This window comes from Neophocaena asiaeorientalis, unplaced genomic scaffold (assembly GCF_003031525.2).
Source record: "Neophocaena asiaeorientalis asiaeorientalis breed wild unplaced genomic scaffold, Neophocaena_asiaeorientalis_V1.1 scaffold429, whole genome shotgun sequence".
Taxonomy (NCBI): domain Eukaryota; kingdom Metazoa; phylum Chordata; class Mammalia; order Artiodactyla; family Phocoenidae; genus Neophocaena; species Neophocaena asiaeorientalis.
The window spans coordinates 4,835,694-4,854,185 of record NW_020173550.1 but is presented as its reverse complement, the minus strand read 5'-3'; positions in this window follow the sequence as shown (position 1 = coordinate 4,854,185).

The following is an 18,492-nucleotide window of genomic DNA, read 5'->3' as shown; positions in this document are numbered from 1 at the left end:
ATGCATTGTATACATATATATAAAATATTCTCTCTATATGTTCTTCTATATTTAAATATTATATGCATACACATACATATATTTACACACATGTACACACTCACCATATGAATCAAATGTCAGTCTACTTAAACCACTTTCCACAACAACTACAGCTCAGGAGAGATAGCAGTCAGTTCATCCCTGGGTATCTCCATTATAGACGTAGGTTCTTCCATTTCTGTTATTGCTTTGATCACGGATTTGGGAAAAAGCCTTCTTAATAACTCAGTGAAAAACCAAAGAGAATGCTGAGACACTAGCCTACTTACTTTACAAATTAACCACAATATAGGGGAATAATTGTAAGTTTCAATTTATAAGGGACATATAAGATTCGTAAGGCTAAATTATGTACTACAATCTGTGGACCTGCCTGTGTGTATCAACCATGATTGAAATCTTTCATTCAGAGCTGGGCACCAGCTTCTGGAGAACAGCATGCTTCTGGCACTTTAAAAAGTTTGAATATCCTTATTATTGAAGATAATGATATTATCTACCCTGTAATGGAAGCTGTGGAGTTACTCTCAGACAAGTCTTAAACTTTTTATCATTGCTGGCATTCGCTCATAGGGTACACAATATTTTGACTTAGCCATTTTAATGTAAACATTTTAGTCATATTTTGCCACAGATAAATTTTTAAGACAGTAGTAAATTGTATTAAATCAATTTAATTTTGTGGCTGCTTTTTTTTTAAAAAAAAGAGCCACTAAACCATTTCCAATTTTCCCATTTTCATTTTTATTTCATAAAATTAATATTATCAAAATTAGTTCTATTCAATTAAAATTTTAAGATTAATATTTAGTTCATCAATCACATATTAATTATCCTGGCTTTTTGTCACCGGGGGATTTCTTTGGTGGCAATAATTTCCTCTAAGTCCGATACTCTTTGGTGAATTTTTGTGGCTATAAATGCATCAAAAAAATATGATTCTTTGATCAGTTTTACTCAGTTTTCATAATCTGAATTTTAACAGCGAATACATTTATTTTGTGCTTATTTCTCTTGTAATGAATGCTCACCATGAATTAGTTATGAGATTGACTTACAGGTAGGTTATATTAGCCATCTAAGACAAATTTGGAGCAATTTTGTGATGGAGAGGGAGAGAATCACACACAAAGAGATATGGGGGAGACTAGGAAAGGGAGTGGTGTGAGAAGAAGAGAACATGGCAGTAGGAGCAGAGGAGGAGAAAAAGAGAGGTATGAGAGAAATTATTTTGGTGTACTGAGTGTTACGCAATGGATATGGATATCAATGTGGTACATACGCAAAGTAAGCTATTCAAAATATCCTTGGTGTATTTTACATGTTTTACCTGTCAATGCAAACCATTTTTATAAAGATCACCTTTGGACAAAACTCCTTTATTCACAGAAGCTTGGAATCAGGTGGGTACTGGGCTTGCCCTTCTTGGTTTAAGAGCAAATGTATTTCCCTAGTATGGAGTCCTTTGCTGTTCTTGAGAGACATGGGAAAAAACAACGCTGCACAATTCATTATAAGTAATTCAGGAAAAAAAGTAAACACATTAATCACTTGAAAACCGCTGCAATTAAAACTTAATTTGAAGTTGCTTATAATTCTCCTTGCTTTTGTGGGGGAAGGATAGAGGAAACATGTCTTTAAGCTCCGTAGCATATTTTATAGGTGGGGCATTTTCAAATGACGCCCCATACTGGGTCCACATGCATTTTTGCTAGAAAGTCATCTGAAATGGCATGATGTGTTGAAAGAGTCATGCCACAGTCAGGACCTAAGGTAAGTGGTTTCTCCCTTCCAGGCTCTGACTTCCTCATGTGTGCAAAAGAGAGCTGAACTGTGAGGTTTTCTAGCGTTGGTATCACAATTTGCTGTCTTTGAGATGCTTATATACGTCCCTTTGGACAAATGATGAGAGAGCAGTGCCAACACAGCTTTGTCTTTCTACGTACAATCCGATGACTGGGATGCTTTCCTTATAGAGCAGATGCCATCCCTTCTTCCATTATCGACCTCAGCCTGTGTTAGGTCAGGGGCACGGGCTTGGCTCAGGTTGACCCCTGGTTAATTGGAACTGAGTGTAATCCCATTAGCTCAGTTGGGAGTTTTGAAAATCACATTAGCTCATCCAACAAAAGTGAATCTGCCAATAATTTATGTGACGGATCTGCAATTAGAATATAGAGGTCTTTCTTCTTCTTCTTCTTTGTGTCTTTTTGATAAAGAAACGAAAAGAAAAACCACCCCAAAGAAATTAAAATTTCAAACATCTTATAGGTTATGTTTTAATAAAATTTCATTCTTTAGCTATAAGTTTGGGCGCCTAAGTGAAGGATATTTTAGGGAATGATTTTTTTTTAAAGTGTACTTTTTTAAAAATATTTTTTTTGATGTGGACCATTTTTAAAGTCTTTATTGGATTTGTTAAAATATTGCTTCTGTTTTATGTTTTGGTTTCTTGGCCACGAGGCATGTGGGATCTTAGCTCCCCAACCAGGGATCAAACCCACACCCCCTGCATTGGAAGGCGTAGTCTTAACCACTGGACCCCCAGGGAAGTCCCAGGGAATGATTTTTTATTGGTCGTTTTATATAATCTACGAAGGGTTCTTGGTAAAGATCATAGATAAATAAGTTTGAATAGTTATCTTTGTCAGAGCTAAAGATTTCAGGAATATTGGTTTGACAATATTCTCAGAGGAATATTTCATTGCTAGGTCTTTATAATCCAGTTATATGAAAAGTACAATAACTGATATTGTATGAGATACTATTAGTACCCAGACTTGGGAGACTTTAACTCTGTCTTTGGTGGAAGAAGTGGTTAAGGTAGACCAAAAATGGTGAGAAGGCATTTACTTGCATAGTAGGATTTGCTGAGAGGTAGCTACCATGAATTAAATATAAATTTTATGTCAAATATGGTGCTAAATGTTTTTGAAACACTATATTAAGAACTATATAATAGACATTATTTATACTTCATTTCATAGGTGAGAAACGGAAGCTCACATTCCTTAAGCAACTTGCCTGTATCTCATAACTAGTAGATGAGTGAGCAAAACTTCAGTCTTTGGTCTCAATAGAAGCTTTAGATAAAAAATCACCAGTGAACTCAAAAGTAACGTCTACATCAACAACAGCAGTAACAATAAAAACGTATTGAATCAGAATCCTTGGGAGAGGGGCAATTTTTTAAAAGAAATTTAAGAAATTCTGCAGGTAGTTCTTTTGTACAACCAGGACTGACAGGTGTGGATGAGGGTCAGTATGGGGGCACAGCAGGCAGGCTCAAGTTTTGAAAAAACCCTAGTGCGTTGCTAGTAACCATAAAAGAATGGAGCGTTCAGTGGCCCTTAGGAGATATGACATACTGGTCTGTGGTAGACAATTATCTGCTGTATATGTGTAAACTGAAAGTTAGTCCCTGTACTCAGAAGGCTTGGGAAATACATCTCAACTGAGGTTTCCTGGAAGAACTGGAATTACCTTCTTCCATCCACCAAGAAGCAAGATAAGGAACAGAAACTAGAGCACTGGCGTTCTGTGAAAGGAAAGGGAAGCTCTTCCCAAGTAGGGTGAGTTGCAACCACCTAGGGAAGAGAAAGCATCACAGGCTCTGGAAAAGGATGGAGATGTAAATGGAGCAAGATGCTGGAGGCAGTGGGATGCAGATGGAGAATGGAGAAATGGGACTGAGATGCTGTATCTGAATCATAGGGAATCTTGCTCCTGTTCCTCTCAGGAGGGGTAGACAATACCTGGGGTGGGAGTTGTATCTGGCTCTGCACATCACACTTAAAGAGGAGCATGAAAGAACTGGATGATATTTTGAAAGAGTGACAGGGACATTAAGGAATTAAAAAAACTCATTTGATAAATTTCTGAAGGGATTTGGATTTCTCCTTATCTCAGAATGGGGAATAGCAGATTTAGAGGGGGACTTCTAAAATCTTTAAAAATATGTGAAGGTGTCATGTGGAAGACGGAGCAGGTAAATTCTGTTTTACTCCAAGACCTACAACTGAAACCAGTGAGGTAGAATTCAGAAGGAGACATAGTTTGTTTAAATATAAGAAAACATTCTCTAACAGCCAGAAATAGCCAGTTTAGTTATGAGATGCAAGTGGGCAGACAGAAGCTATTGAGTACATTTGAACATTGGTTGTATTGTTAAATCAGGTGGCCTTTAATGTCTCCTTTAACATGTTCAGCAACCTCTGACAAGCCCTGGAGGAGGGATGATCAGTCCCAGGTAGTCCAAGCATGTATTCCTCTTATCCGTGTAACTCATAGATATATAGAGCAAATAACAAAATTATTATGGGGGACGTGGGTGGGTAGGGAATGCTATGCTGCAGGGAAAGCCAATGTTTGGTTGCTAATCACAGAGGCTAGATAAGCAGTGCATAGAGCCAAAATGGGGAGAGGATTGATTAATCAGGAAAGCCAGGATCAAGAAGCAATAAGAGTCAGAGATAACTGGAAAGTGGTCAGATGAATTCCTGAAATAGCGTACTTATAACTATGACAGCCTTTCCTCTGGTCCCAATATACTTTCATGGATGAGCTGGGCTCTTTGAAATTCAGTGGAGTTTTATTTTTGTTAATTTTAAGTGTCATTCAGCATTTTCAAGTTACATGTTTTATGTTGCCAAATAACCATACAGGGCTTAACTCTCAAAACCGTTGTAATTATTGTGTCTGGATAAATAAAAATTACATCAGTGTGGCAAAGTAGAGGAGCCTCTGAATTAGAAGTCTGGAAACGTAACTCTGATACAAGTAACTCTTTGACCTGAAACAAATAATGAAAATTTGTTTGTGCCTCAGTTTTACCACTGGCAAAATGTCCAGCCTAAATATGACTGCCACAGCCAGTTCAAGTTTAAAATTACATAGTTATATTATATATTATCCTTTAAATTTTATTACTGTGGTCACTACTCTTGTTATTGTTCTTGGGGTTATCTCTCAAATAGCCCAGTCTTTGTTCATGAAACTGCCTTGGACCAGGATTATAAATACTGGGTAGAGACAAATTGTCTGAACCCATTATGTTACTAACAGTCTGAAAAATAGAGCTATATAACCCAAATGACCCCAGAATTTCTTTGAAGTCCTTCCTGCCTTAAGATACTTTGCCATTATGTTTTAAGAACGTGGTGTCTAGCGGAATTTATCATCCATTTCAACAAGCTGCATGTATTATCATCGCCCTACTCTGTATCTTTCTTTCTAATCAATTTTATTATGGTAAAATATACCTAATGTAATATGTAACATTTCAATCATTCATAGATGTACAATTCAATACATTCACAACGTCACGTAGCTCTCAACACTATCTATACCTATACTTGTTTTTTTGTTTTTTTTTTTGTGGTACGCGGGCCTCTCACTGTTGTGGCCTCTCCCGTTGCGGAGCACAGGCTCCGGACGCGCAGGCTCAGCGGCCATGGCTCACGGGCCCAACCGCTCCGCGGCATGTGGGATCTTCCCGGACCGGGGCACGAACCTGTGTCCCCTGCATCGGCAGGCGGACTCTCAACAGCTGCGCCACCAGGGAAGCCCTATACTTGTTATTAATATTAATATTTTTGATTATAGACATCCTAATGGCTGTGAAGTGGTATCTCATTGTAGTTTTGATTTGGATTTCCCTAATAACTAATGATGTGGAACATCTTTTCATGTGCTTATTGACCTTCTGTGTATCTTCCTTGAAAAAATGTCTTTTTTGCCTAGTTTTGAATTTAGTGTTTATTTTGTTTGTTTTATTGAGTTTTAGGAGTTTTTTATTCTGGATACTAATCCCTTATGAGATATATAATGTACAATTATTTTCACCCTTTGAGTAGGTTGTCTTTTCGCTTTCTTACTAGTGTCTTTTGATGAACAAAAGTTCTTAATTTTGATAAAGTGAATTTATTTTTGTTTCTTGTTGCCTATGCTTTTGGTGTCATGTCTATGAAATTATTGCCAAATCCAAAGTCATGAAGATTTTCCTCAATGTTTTCTTCTAAGTGTTCTGTAGATTTTGCCCTTACATTTAGGTTTTTGATCCATTTTGAGTAAATTTTTGTGTATGGTGTAAGGTAAGAGTCCAGCTTCATTTTTTTGCATATGGATAACCAGTTGTTCCAGAACTATTTGTTGAAAAGACTGTTCTTTCTCCGCTGAATGGCATTGGCATACTTGTTGAAAGTCAATTGCTCATGTATGTGTGGGTTTATTTCTGGATTCTCTATTCTATTCCTTTGATCTATATGTCTGCCCTTATGCCTGTACCATACTGTCTTAATTACTGTATCTTTGTAGATAGTTTTAAACTCAGGAGGTGAGTCTACCAACTTTATTCTTTTTTTTCAAGATTGTTTTGGTGATTCATGATCCCTTGCAATTCCATATGGTTTTGAGGATTGACTACAAAGGCTGTTAAAATTTTCATAAGAACTGCATTGAATCTGTAGATCACTTTGGTTAACGCTGATATCTTAACAATATTGTCTTCTTATCCATGAGCACAGAATATCTTTTCATTTGCTTAATTTGGTCTTTAATTTCTTTCAGCAATGCTTTCCAGTTTTCAGTGTACAAGTCTTTTACCTCCTTTGTTAGATTTATTCCTATTTATTTATTTATTTTTAACATCTTTATTGGAGTATAATTGCTTTACAATGTTGTGTTAGTTTCTGCTTTATAACAAAGTGAATCATCTATACATATATCCCTATATCTCCTCCCTCTTGCGTCCCCCTCCCGTCCTCCCTATCCCACCCCTCTAGTGGTCACAAAGCACTGAGCTCATCTCCCTGTGCTATGCAGCTGCTTCCCACTAGCTATCTATTTTACATTTGTAGTGTATATATGTCCGTGCCACTCTCTCACTTTGTCCCAGCTTACCCTTCCCCCTCCTCGTGTCTTCAAGTCCATTCTCTACGTCTGCGTCTTTATTCCTGTCCTGCCCCTAGGTTCTTCAGCACCATTTTTTATTTTTAGATTCCATATATATGTTTTAGCATACGGTATTTGTTTTTCTATTTCTGACTTACTTCACTCTTTATGACAGACTCTAGGTCCATTCAATTTTGTGTCTTTTTATGGCTGAGTAATATTCCATTGTACATATGTGCCACATCTTCTTTATCCATTCATCTGTCAATGGACACTTAGGTTGGTTCCATGTCCTGGCTATTGTAAATAGAGCTGCAATGAACATGGTGGTACATGTCTCTTTTTGAATTATGGTTTTCTCAGGGTATATGCCCAGTAGTGGGATTGCTGGGTCGTATGGTAGTTCTATTTTTAGTTCTTTTAAGAACCTCCATACTGTTCTCCATAGTGGCTGTATCGATTTACATTCCCACCAACAGTGCAGGAGGGTTCCCTTTTCTCCACACCCTCTCCAGCATTTATTGTTTGTAGATTATTCCTATTTCTTCCTGATGTTATTTTAAATGGAACTGCTTTCTTAATTTCCTTTTCAGATTGTTCATCACTGGTAAACAGAAACAAAACTAACTTTTATCAGTGAAATGTTATGAAATATTATGCCATATTTACAGCATGTTTCCTCTATTTGGTATGTTTTCTTTACTTTTTTTTTTGTATTTCTTTCTGAATGTTTGAAGTCTTTTTTTTTGTTCTAGTCGTTACTTTTCCTTATGATAACATCAATCACTTTTTCCTTATTTAGGCTTCTATTATTCGGCTTTCAGTTTTAAATAATATATGCTAATTCTCACTAATATCTAGGGATAATAAATGAGATGACTGTACTCTTCACTTTCTTCTCCTATTATTTTAGTGCATTATTTATACTGTTTTATAATGTACAAGAGTTAAATGCTGTTCTTTCACTTGTCCTTACCTTTGTTTTAATCTTAGATCTCCAGTTAAATACATTAAAACTCTGTTATTAGTCTTTTTGCTAAATATCCTCAAACTCTTAGTTTAATAAAACTTGTCATCTAGAAAATTCCCTGGAAAAGTTTTTTAAACAAAATCTTCTCTGAGTTTTTAAACCTGTCAACTGTGGAGTTCTTTTCTTTTAACTTTGATATTTAAAGGAGTATTTAACTATATCTAAAACTGTCTCACATTTTTCTCCTTGACATTTAAAAATACTTTTGTCTTGATTTGTATTGGGGTTATCAAGTTGTGTGATAACAAGCTAATTTGATTTCTTTTGTAAGTAACTGGGTCTTTTACCTGAAGGCTCAGACTGTATTTTAATTTAAAGTCTAATAGTTTCTAGTACATACTTTGCTGTCAAGCATATCAGATCCATTTTTCCAGTTACAACCTTGTACTTTCCTTTTATTTCCTTTTATTTTCCATGATGATTTTCTTCACTTCATTATTTGCATGATCACTTCTGTTATTCATTTCAATTCTGATATTTTGAATATTTGACTCAGGAATTTTTCTTTTTGCAAATGTTTCTTAAAAGGCATATAGTTTATGTTGGAGAGTTTTTTAAAATAGTTTTCCTCTGCTTTATGTTTGAATGGTTGATTTTTAAGGGGAGACTTTACATTAACTGCAATATTTTTATTCTCATTTAAAGTTTTCTTCATAAAGTGGCTTTGTAAGTATGTAATTTTACATCATTTTTCTCTTCATCTTTAAGTGTTGTATTTTTTTCTGAATCAGCATTAATAGGTGTATGTAAGCAGGAGTTAGGGGCTTCATTGTGTTCTTGGTTTCTTATATCAAAGGTACCTGTACCTTGTTCTGTTAGTAAAGTGCAGTTTCTTATGAATTGGTATGTTTTCTCATTTTGTGATTTGATAATTGTCAATAATTTAAACTATTATTCTCCTTCTTTTCTTCCCTTTAAGCTTCCAAGAGATGCTTCTCCAGCCCACGTCAAAGTTCCCTTCCACAGAAATAATTTCTTCCCAAGCCTGTCACTATTCCAATGCACTTCAAGCCCCTTCCTTCCAAAGGTAATTAAAGAGACATGGCAGTTAAATGCAATATGTAACCTTAAAACAGCTAGACATTAACTAGCTGTTTATGCCATATTATGACAGCTAGACATTGTCATTGGGAAATTGGCAATACTTGATGATGGACTGTGTACTATAGAACAGTATTGTATAGTGTGTCAATGTTAAACCTCCTGAGTTTGAAAACTGTAATGTGGTCATGTAGGAAACTTTTTTTCTTAAGAGATACACACTGAAGTATCAGGTAAAGGGGCAAAATGTCTCCAACTTCCTCTCAAATAATTCATAAAAAATGATATTCATGTATATTATATTCATGTACATATTATATTCATATATAACAATATTCATATATGAATTGAATCAACCTAAAGGTAAACAATTGATTAATTTGGAAACGTGTACATGAGTACTTCTTGTACTCTTTCTGCAATATTTTTTTTTAAATCACCGATAACTTTATTATTTTATTTTATTTTATTTTTTGTACATTCCCACCAGCAGTGCAAGAGTGTTCCCTTTTCTCCACACCCTCTCCAGCATTTATTGTTTCTAGATTTTTTGATGATGGCCATTCTGACTGGTGTGAGATGATACCTCATTCTGCAATATTTTTTTAAGTTTGCACTTATATCGAATGAAAAGTTACAAATAAGAAGGCTTCTTCCTTTCAATTTTTTTAATAAACAGATCTATCAAGTCATAGAGCTATTTTCAATATTTCATCACACATGGTGGGATTCTTCATTCAAGGTTTACAATATTTGTTCCTAAAACCCCTGGCCTCCTGATCTCCTTTGCCTGCAGAAGCTCCTGCAGCCATAAACAGGTAAGACAGTTAAGTGGTTATTTTGATGAATTGTTGGGAGCTGAGTGTGGACTAATGTGAGAGAGATACTACTGGGGGCAACATTCTTGGAGGGTCTTCCACGCTTTTGTGGGCTTCATCTCCGTGAACCCCACTAGGTTCTTCTCCTGAAGACCTGAGGAAGAGTTCCTCAAAATTCTGGCTAGGAGAAGGGAAGAGTAATCCTTGTGAAATACACCCACAGCCTTCTTCATAACAAATGCCTTCCCTCCAGAGGAAGAGACTTTGCCAGTCTTAGCTGGGAAAGGACATTCCTGCCACTCTAGAACACTGTAGCATTCCTGTATCATCTAAAGGGGAAAAGCACATAGTAAACAGGTTCAGGGCTTCAAGGAAATAGACTGGGGATACTGTGGCCTGAGAAACGAATGGGGAATGGGGAAGAATAAAATCTATAACCACTGGAGAGTCACTTGTAAAGGTCGTAGACCAGAGACACAGCCCCGCTAAAAGACTGAGATTTAATTATAAGATTATAGAATGCTTCTCTTCCACCACACCTTATCATCACACTGACTGAGCTCCAGTATTACAGTGAATTACAGTGGAAAGAGCTGCAAGGCATAGATTCTCCCCAAGGTACTTAGGGAAGTCCAAAGTCAACAGGGGAGACAAAAATAAAGACATTAAGAAAACTGATGCCTCTGGCTATGGAAAACATTAAATACAGCCAAGGTTCTTGCCAAGTTAATATAAATCTTCACATGGAAGGCCTATTTACCTCAGTTCCTGTTGGCTAATATGTCAAGTCCAGCTTTCCACAAAAATTACAGTACATGCCAAAGGCAAGAAAAACAGTCTCAAGAGACAAGGTAATCATTGGAACCAAACTCAGGTCACAAAGATGTTGTTATTATCAGAAAGGAGATTTAAAATAACTATGATTAATACGTTAAAGACTCTAATAGTGAAAGTAGACAAGATATAAGAACAAATGGGTAATGTAAACAGAAGGATGGAAACTCTAAGAAAAAAGCAAAAGCAAATGTTAGATCAAAAACATCGTAATACAATTGAAGAAAGTTTTTGATGGGCCATCAGTAGACTCAACACAACTGAAGAAAGAATTAATGTTCTTAAAGATAGGTCTATAGACACTTCCCAAACTAAAATTCAAAGAGAATAAAGAATGAAGAAAAAATAGAATAGAACATCCAAGAAATGTGGGACAATTTCAAAAGGTGTAATTTTTGCATGATTGGAATACCAGGAGAACAAAGATGACGCAGAAGAAATATTTAAAGTAATTACGGCTGTAAGCTTTCCAAAATATGTACAACAGACCACAGATTCAGGAAGCTCGGAGTACACTATGCAGGGTAAATACCCAAAGTAAACCACACCTGGACATGTCATATACAAACTGCAAGAAGGAATGACAAAAGAGTAATCTTGTCGCGCGGGGGGGGGGGGGGTGGTCGGTGGTGGTGGAAATCATCTTACCTGTAGCGAGGATAAGAATTATACCAAACGTCTTGTCAGAAACCGTACAAGTTAGAAGGAAGTAGTGTGCAATATTAAAAGTGTTGAAAAATTCTACATTCAACAAAATTATCTTTCAAAGTGAAGAGGAAAAAAAGACCCTATCAGAAAAACAAGAAAGCTAAGAGAATTCATCACCAGCAGACCTCCACTGCAATAAATGTTAAAAGTTCTTCAGGTAGAGGAAAAATGATATAGGACAGAAAATTGGATCTACATGAAAAGAAAGGCATCAGACAAGAAATAAAGCTAAAATAATACTTTTATTTTTCATATTCTCCACTGATCTAAAAGATAATTGTTTATTTAAATAAATGAGTAACAAAGTATTGGCTGATTATATCATACTGATGAGTGAAATTCATGACGACGCATTTCACAAGGGACAGGAAAGAGGAATTTAGATTACTCTCTATATGTGCACTACATGTGAGGTTGCAGAGTGTTAATGTGAAGGTGAACTTAGATTAGTTAAACATTTATATTAGTAACTCTACAGCATCACTAAAAACAGCTAAAAAAGAGAAGTATAAGTGATGTGCTAAGAGAGCAGATCAAATGGAATCATATAAAATGCTTAATTAAAACCAGAGAAGTCAGAAAAAGAGGTGGGAAAAAAGAAACAAAGAACAAATGCCATGAATGGAAAACAGTTACAAACATGGTAGATATTAACCCAACTATATTACTAATAGCACTAAATGTGAATGTTCTAACACCATTTAAAATACAGAGACAGAGGGGTTTTCCTAGTGGCGCAGTGGTTAAGAATCCACCTGCCAACGCAGGGGACACAGGCTTGAGCCCTGGTCCGGGAAGATCCCACATGCTGTGGAGCAACTAAGCCTGTGCACCACAACTACTGAGCTTGGGCTCTAGAGCCCTCGAAGCACAACTGCTGAAGCCCGCATGCCTAGAGCCCATGTTCTGCAATAAGAGAAGCCACCACCAACTAGAGAAAGCCCGGGCAGAGGAACGAAGACCCAACACAGACAAAAATAAATAAATTAATTAATTAAAAGAAAAAATTCTCTTATAAAAAAATACAGAGACAGAGTAGATATAAAAGACCCAATTATATGTTGTTTACAAGAAACTCACTTAACTCTAAAGACTCAGACAAGTTAAAAAGTAAAGAGAGTGGAGAAGATGTATCAGGCTAGTGAAAGCTGGAGTAGCTATGTTAGTTTCAAAGGAAGTAGATGTCAGGAATAGGAAGATTCACAGAGAAATAGAGGGGCATTACATAGTGATAAAGGAGTCAATTTTCCAAGAAGACAAACCAATCCTAAGTATTTATGTAACTAACAACACAGCATCAAAGTATATGAGGCAACAACTGAAGGAAATGAAAGGAGAAATAGACCAATTCACTATTGTTGTTGGAGAATTCAACATTCTTCTGTTAGTGATTGATAGAACCAATAGCTTGAAAATCAGTAAGGAGACAGATGAACTGAACAGCGCTATCAACCAAATTGACCTAATTGATACTTACAGATTACCTCATGAAATAATGGAAGAATAGGTACTCTTCTCAAACTCTTACAGAAGATTCACCAAGATAGACCATATTCTGGGCCTTAAAACAACAAATTTAAAAGAATAGAAATAATACAAAGTGGATTTTCGGACTACAAAGGAGTTAAACTGGAGGAAATTCCCAAAATATTTGGAAATTTAACAACACATTTTAATACAACTATGGACCAAGGGAAAAGTCTCAAAATAAATTTAAATATATTTTTTGGAAAGCAAAATTTAAAAAATAATCAAAATTTGTAGGATGTAGCTTTAGAGAGAAATTTATAATAATTATATAAAATATATATATTAGAAAATAAGGCCAATCTAAATTCAGTGACCTAATTTCCACCTTAGGAAACTAGAGAAAGAAACCCACAGCAAGCAGAAGAAAGATGTAGTAAAAATGAGAGCAGAAATCAATGAAATGCAAAACAGGAAAACAATAACAAAAATCTGCTATGTCAAAACTGATTATTCAAAAAGATCAGTAAAACAATAAACGTATAGCTAGGTTAATGAGGAAAAAAGAGAAAAGAGAGAAGACATAATTACCAATAATAAAAATGAAACAGGCCATCACTACTGATTCTGTGGTCATGACAAAGATAATAAATATTGTGAACAATTTTGTGCCCACAAATTTGATAACTTACATGATAGAGACTAATTCTTTGAAAGAAACAAACTACCAAAACTCACACAAAGAGAAATAGTCCTAGTAGCCTTATGTTTATTTTATTAAAAAAATTAAATTGAGATATAATTGACATATAACATTATATTAGTTTCAGATATACAAAAATATGATTTGATATTTGTGTATATTGTGAAATGATCACCATAATAAGTCTAGATTGGAAAAGAGAAACCTGTCTTTGTTCTTAGATAATAGATCGTGTATGTAGATAATGCCCAAAATTAGCAAAAAAAAAAAAATTGGAACTACTAAGCAAGTATATCAAGGTTGCAGAATTCAAGGTTACATACAAAATCAATTGTTTTTCTACATGTTAACAGTGAACAGTTGTAATTTGAAATAAAAAATAATATTTACCATTGCATATAAATCTAAAAAAAGTTATGTATAGGATCTAAATGGGGGAGAACACTGATAAAAGAAATCAAAGGAGATCTAAATAAGTGGAAATATATTGTGTGTTCATGATTAGAAGACTTAATGTTGTTGAGATGTCAATTCTTCCCAATTTGATCCACAGATTCAATGCAATCTTAATCAAAATCTCAACAGGCTATTTTGCAGGTATCCATCACTGATGCTAAAGTTTTATGGAAAGGAAAAAATTTACATGGAAAGCTGACACAATACTGAAAGAGCAACATTGGAGGACTCACTACCCAGTTTTAAGACAATATAAAACTATAGTAATCAAACGGTGTGGACTTTCCAAAGGATAGATATCTTGAGGTGAAATTACTGCATAAAAATCATGTAAATTCAAACGATGACAGACTGTATTACTTTTCTATTGTGGCCGTAACAAATTACTACAAATTTAGCAGGTTAAAGAACACGAATTTATTACCTGATAGTTCTGGAAATTAGAAATACTAAATCAGTTGTATTGGGTTAAAATCAAGGGGTTGGCGGGTGTGCATTCCTTCTGGAGGCTCGAGGGAGACCCACTCCTTCACCTCTCTCAGCTTTTAGGCGTTGGTACAATCCTTGGTTCTGGCTCCTCCCTCCATCTTCAAAGCATGAAGAATACCATTTTGTCTCCTCTTTGACCTTTGCTTTTGTCCTCATGTATTCTCTCCCTGACTCTGATCGTCCTTCCTCCTTCTATTATGGACTATTTTGATTCCACTGGGCTCACTCAGATAATCCAGGATAATCTCTGGATTATGTTTGGCATTTTTTTTTAGGCACAAAGGACACAGTTTAGAAAAAAACAGTTGAGGTCCATCATGCAGCCTACATTCCAGCAAAGAGTTAGAGATGGGATGGGTGGAAGAGAGATAAGTAAGCAAATGAACAAGAGAACTATTTGGAATTTATACCGGGTATGAAAAAAAATAAAGTGACTTTGTGATGGAGAGTGATTATGATCTTGTTGTTTTAGGTTCAGTGGTCAGAGAAAGTTTTACTAAGAAATGAAATATAAAAAAAGAGATAAAATATTTAAAAAATAGCCGTCCAAGTACAGAGATAGGAACAATGTGAAACAGGAATAGAATGGCTCATGGACAGACTCTTAAGACATTTGGTACATTCAAGGGCACATAGATCTGTGCAACTAGAGCCTATTGGAAATAATGATCTTGCAGATATAGGCTGGAGTCAGACAAATGGAAGACCTTTTCATTCTAACTCCAATGGAAAGCCATTGCAGAGGATATGATTTATGTTTTAGCGACATATCTGACTGCTCCATGGAGAGTGGATCTCAAGAGGACAAGACAGAAGACCAATAATCCATCATAATCCATTTAAGAAAGCAGAGTGGCTTGACAAGGGTATTAGTAGTAAAGTGGAAAAAATTAAATAGATTAGAAACATGTTTTAGAGATGAAGGAGATAAGACTTGCTGATTAACTTTTGGTATGATGAAATAGAATACATAAAGAGCAGCTACTAGGATTTGGGATTAAGCAAATGATTGTTTTGTGGTGACATTTACTGGAATAGGGATGAGAAAAAACAGCCTTGGATATGGTGTGATATACTAAGAATTCTGCCTTGTCTATATTAATTTTGTAATGACTCTTAGGCTCCCTTGTGGTGGTACAAGAAGGATCTTAGATATACAAAGTTGGAGTTAAGTAGATGTCAGGAATGAAGATGCAGGCTTAGAAGTCACTGGCATCTAGATGGTATTTAAGGACACAGGAATGGAAGAAATCTCTTAAGGAAAATGTATAGACAGAAAAGTGGAAAACAGAACACAGTCTTGAATCATTTAATGAATTGATGTCAAGTGAAGAAGGAGAAACCAACCGTGGTCAGTGACACTGGGAAAAGTCTAATAGTTTGGGGTGACAGAATCCAAGAACAGGAACTATTTTAAATAGGCAGATGAAGTGAACTTTGTTGAATGCTGCTGAGATATCAAATAAGATGAGGACAGGAAAGTCATTGGCAGCATGGAGTTCATTGATCACTTTAATTTTCATAGTTTCAGTGAAGTGGTGGTGATAGAAGCCCAGTGCCTCAGAGAAGAGGAGATAATGTGATGGGATGAAGTGAAGAAAGCCATAATAAATAACTCATAGGGTGGAAGCTTTTCTCAGAAATGAGGTGCTAACTACTGGAAGAGGACGTGTGTGTGTGTGTGTGTGTGTGTGTGTGTGTGTGTGAAGACGGAAGAGGCTAGATTAGGTTTGCATGCAGATAAAACTGATTCAATAGAGGGAGAAATCAGTGATGATTAATGTAGGATTGAAGTTCTTTTTTAAAAAAGTGGTGGGATTCAGAGAACAAATGAAGGATTGTCCTTAAATTGGACTAGGGGCACTTTATCCATAGTAACAAAAGGCAAAGAAGATGGTATAGTTGCAGATGCAGATAAATTAGTTGATTTAGTGGTGGGAAAATGAGAAATGACTACCTGATTGCTTATTTTTTCTTAATGAAATATCAGACAAGTTTAGCTATAAAGGAAGTGGCTCTAAAGGAGTGTTGGAAAGATTGAAGGTTTGAAAAAATAGGAGCATAAAGTTAATAATATTTTTGGAGAATGGGAGAGTGAACATGACAGAAAGGGTAATAAGATTGTTGGACAGTGTTGTGGGCTATGAGAAATTTGTGATAGTATGTTTGCAGTTAGACTTTCAGGGTGATTGTGTATTTTTCTCCACATGGTTCTGGCTGCATATGAGCAGCTAGAGAGTAAGCAGAAAGATGAGTTTAAGGGGATAGATGGAATGTATGAGAGATCTCTTTCTCTATAATCTGAGTAATTCTAGATATTATCAGTTTTAAACTTTTGTTATCATGATAGCTAAAAAGCAAAATCTCATTTTATTTTAGCTTGCATTTCTCTGACCTCTGGGGAGACTATGTTTTTTATGCTTATCAGTCATTGTTTATCCTCTTCTATAAATTACTGGCTCAGATTCTGTGTCTATTTTTTTCTGCTAAGTTATCTGCCTTTTCTCATATTGATTTTTTAAGGTTTATATAAGGGACACTGTCTTGCACTATTTTCTCTCAGGCTATTGTTTACACTTGGTTTACAGTGTCTTTCACTATATTCATGATTTGAAAGTTTACACAGTTGAATATATTCATGTTTTCCTTTGGAGCTTCCGGGTTTATGGGCTGCCTAGCCTTCCCCTCTTCTACTCCACTTGAAATTTATAAAGTTAGCCTTCTGCATTTTATTATAGTATCTTTCAAATTTTACTTTTTTACATTTGATCCTTTATTTAAGAGTTTAGTTTTTTATACAGCATGTGGTAAGAAATCTATTATTTTGATGGATGGATAGCCAATTTGTCCAATAACCTTTCTCACTGATTTAAAATATCACCTTTTCGTATTTTATATTTATATACATATATACGTAGGTAGATATATAGTCATGTATCTGGATTCTCTTCTCTGTCCCATTGATTTTCTGGTCTTCACTTGTATACTGTTTTAACTATGTAGTTTTGTACCGTGTTTTGATATTCTGTAGGGCAAATCGGTCTCTTATTATTCTTCCTATTCTTCATTGAAAAAGTTTGTTGGCTATTCTTGCATATTTACTCCTCTAAAAAAATTTTATAATTTGCTTGTCAATTCCACTGGGACTTGCTTGCATTGAATTTGCAGATTAATTTGGGGAGAGAATTAAGTTTTGCTTTGGGAGAGGAAGAGGAAAGCAGAAAGCAAAACATCTTAAGCAGGGCTAGGTGAATTGATCGTGTGGACTTAAAGACATGGTCAGAGACCCTCTGGATAAGAGAGTTCCAAAGGCAAGAGGAATAAGGGGACAGATATTGAAATCAGCTTCCCTCTATCCCTGCATTTGCCAAAGATTAGGCTTAAAGGTTCCAAATGCGGCAATTTTGATAAAAACTACCTGCTGGAATGACGTCTACTAAATTGTATCACAGCCATTTTTTTTTTCCAAACTGATGTTTACATTTGTTGAAATAAATTAATAGTTGCAAATTACTCAGTTATTTGTTGGGAACAAGTTCAAAAGAAAACAAGTAGTAGGAGAAAAAGGCAAAAATGGTGTTGCGTAAGAAGGGAAGTTTATAATTTATCAAAATGAGAATACTTACAAATTAAAAAAATTCTATTATGTGAATGTCTTGGATGAAAGAAACTTTGCAAGGGAATTAGAGTTTATTCAATAAAAGAAAAGGTTCTAGATTACCATATTAATTCCTTCTTCACAACCCATGAAAAACAGGCATTAGATGCCAACCCTGAAAGTATCGCAACTGAACTCCTATCTAGTTTAATGCTGGGATTATTTTCATAGTTGCATGAGTTAAAATTCTTGAGTAAAAGAAGCATTGCAGTCTTGAGCTATACATCTATCAACACGTCCATTTTCTTCCCTGCGGTATTTATCCTTCTTTTTGGCAGAAAGCAAAACCTGGAAGAAAGAATTGGTTAGAATTAAATTTCCTTCAGTGGCACACAGAGCTGCAGTGTTGCAGCAA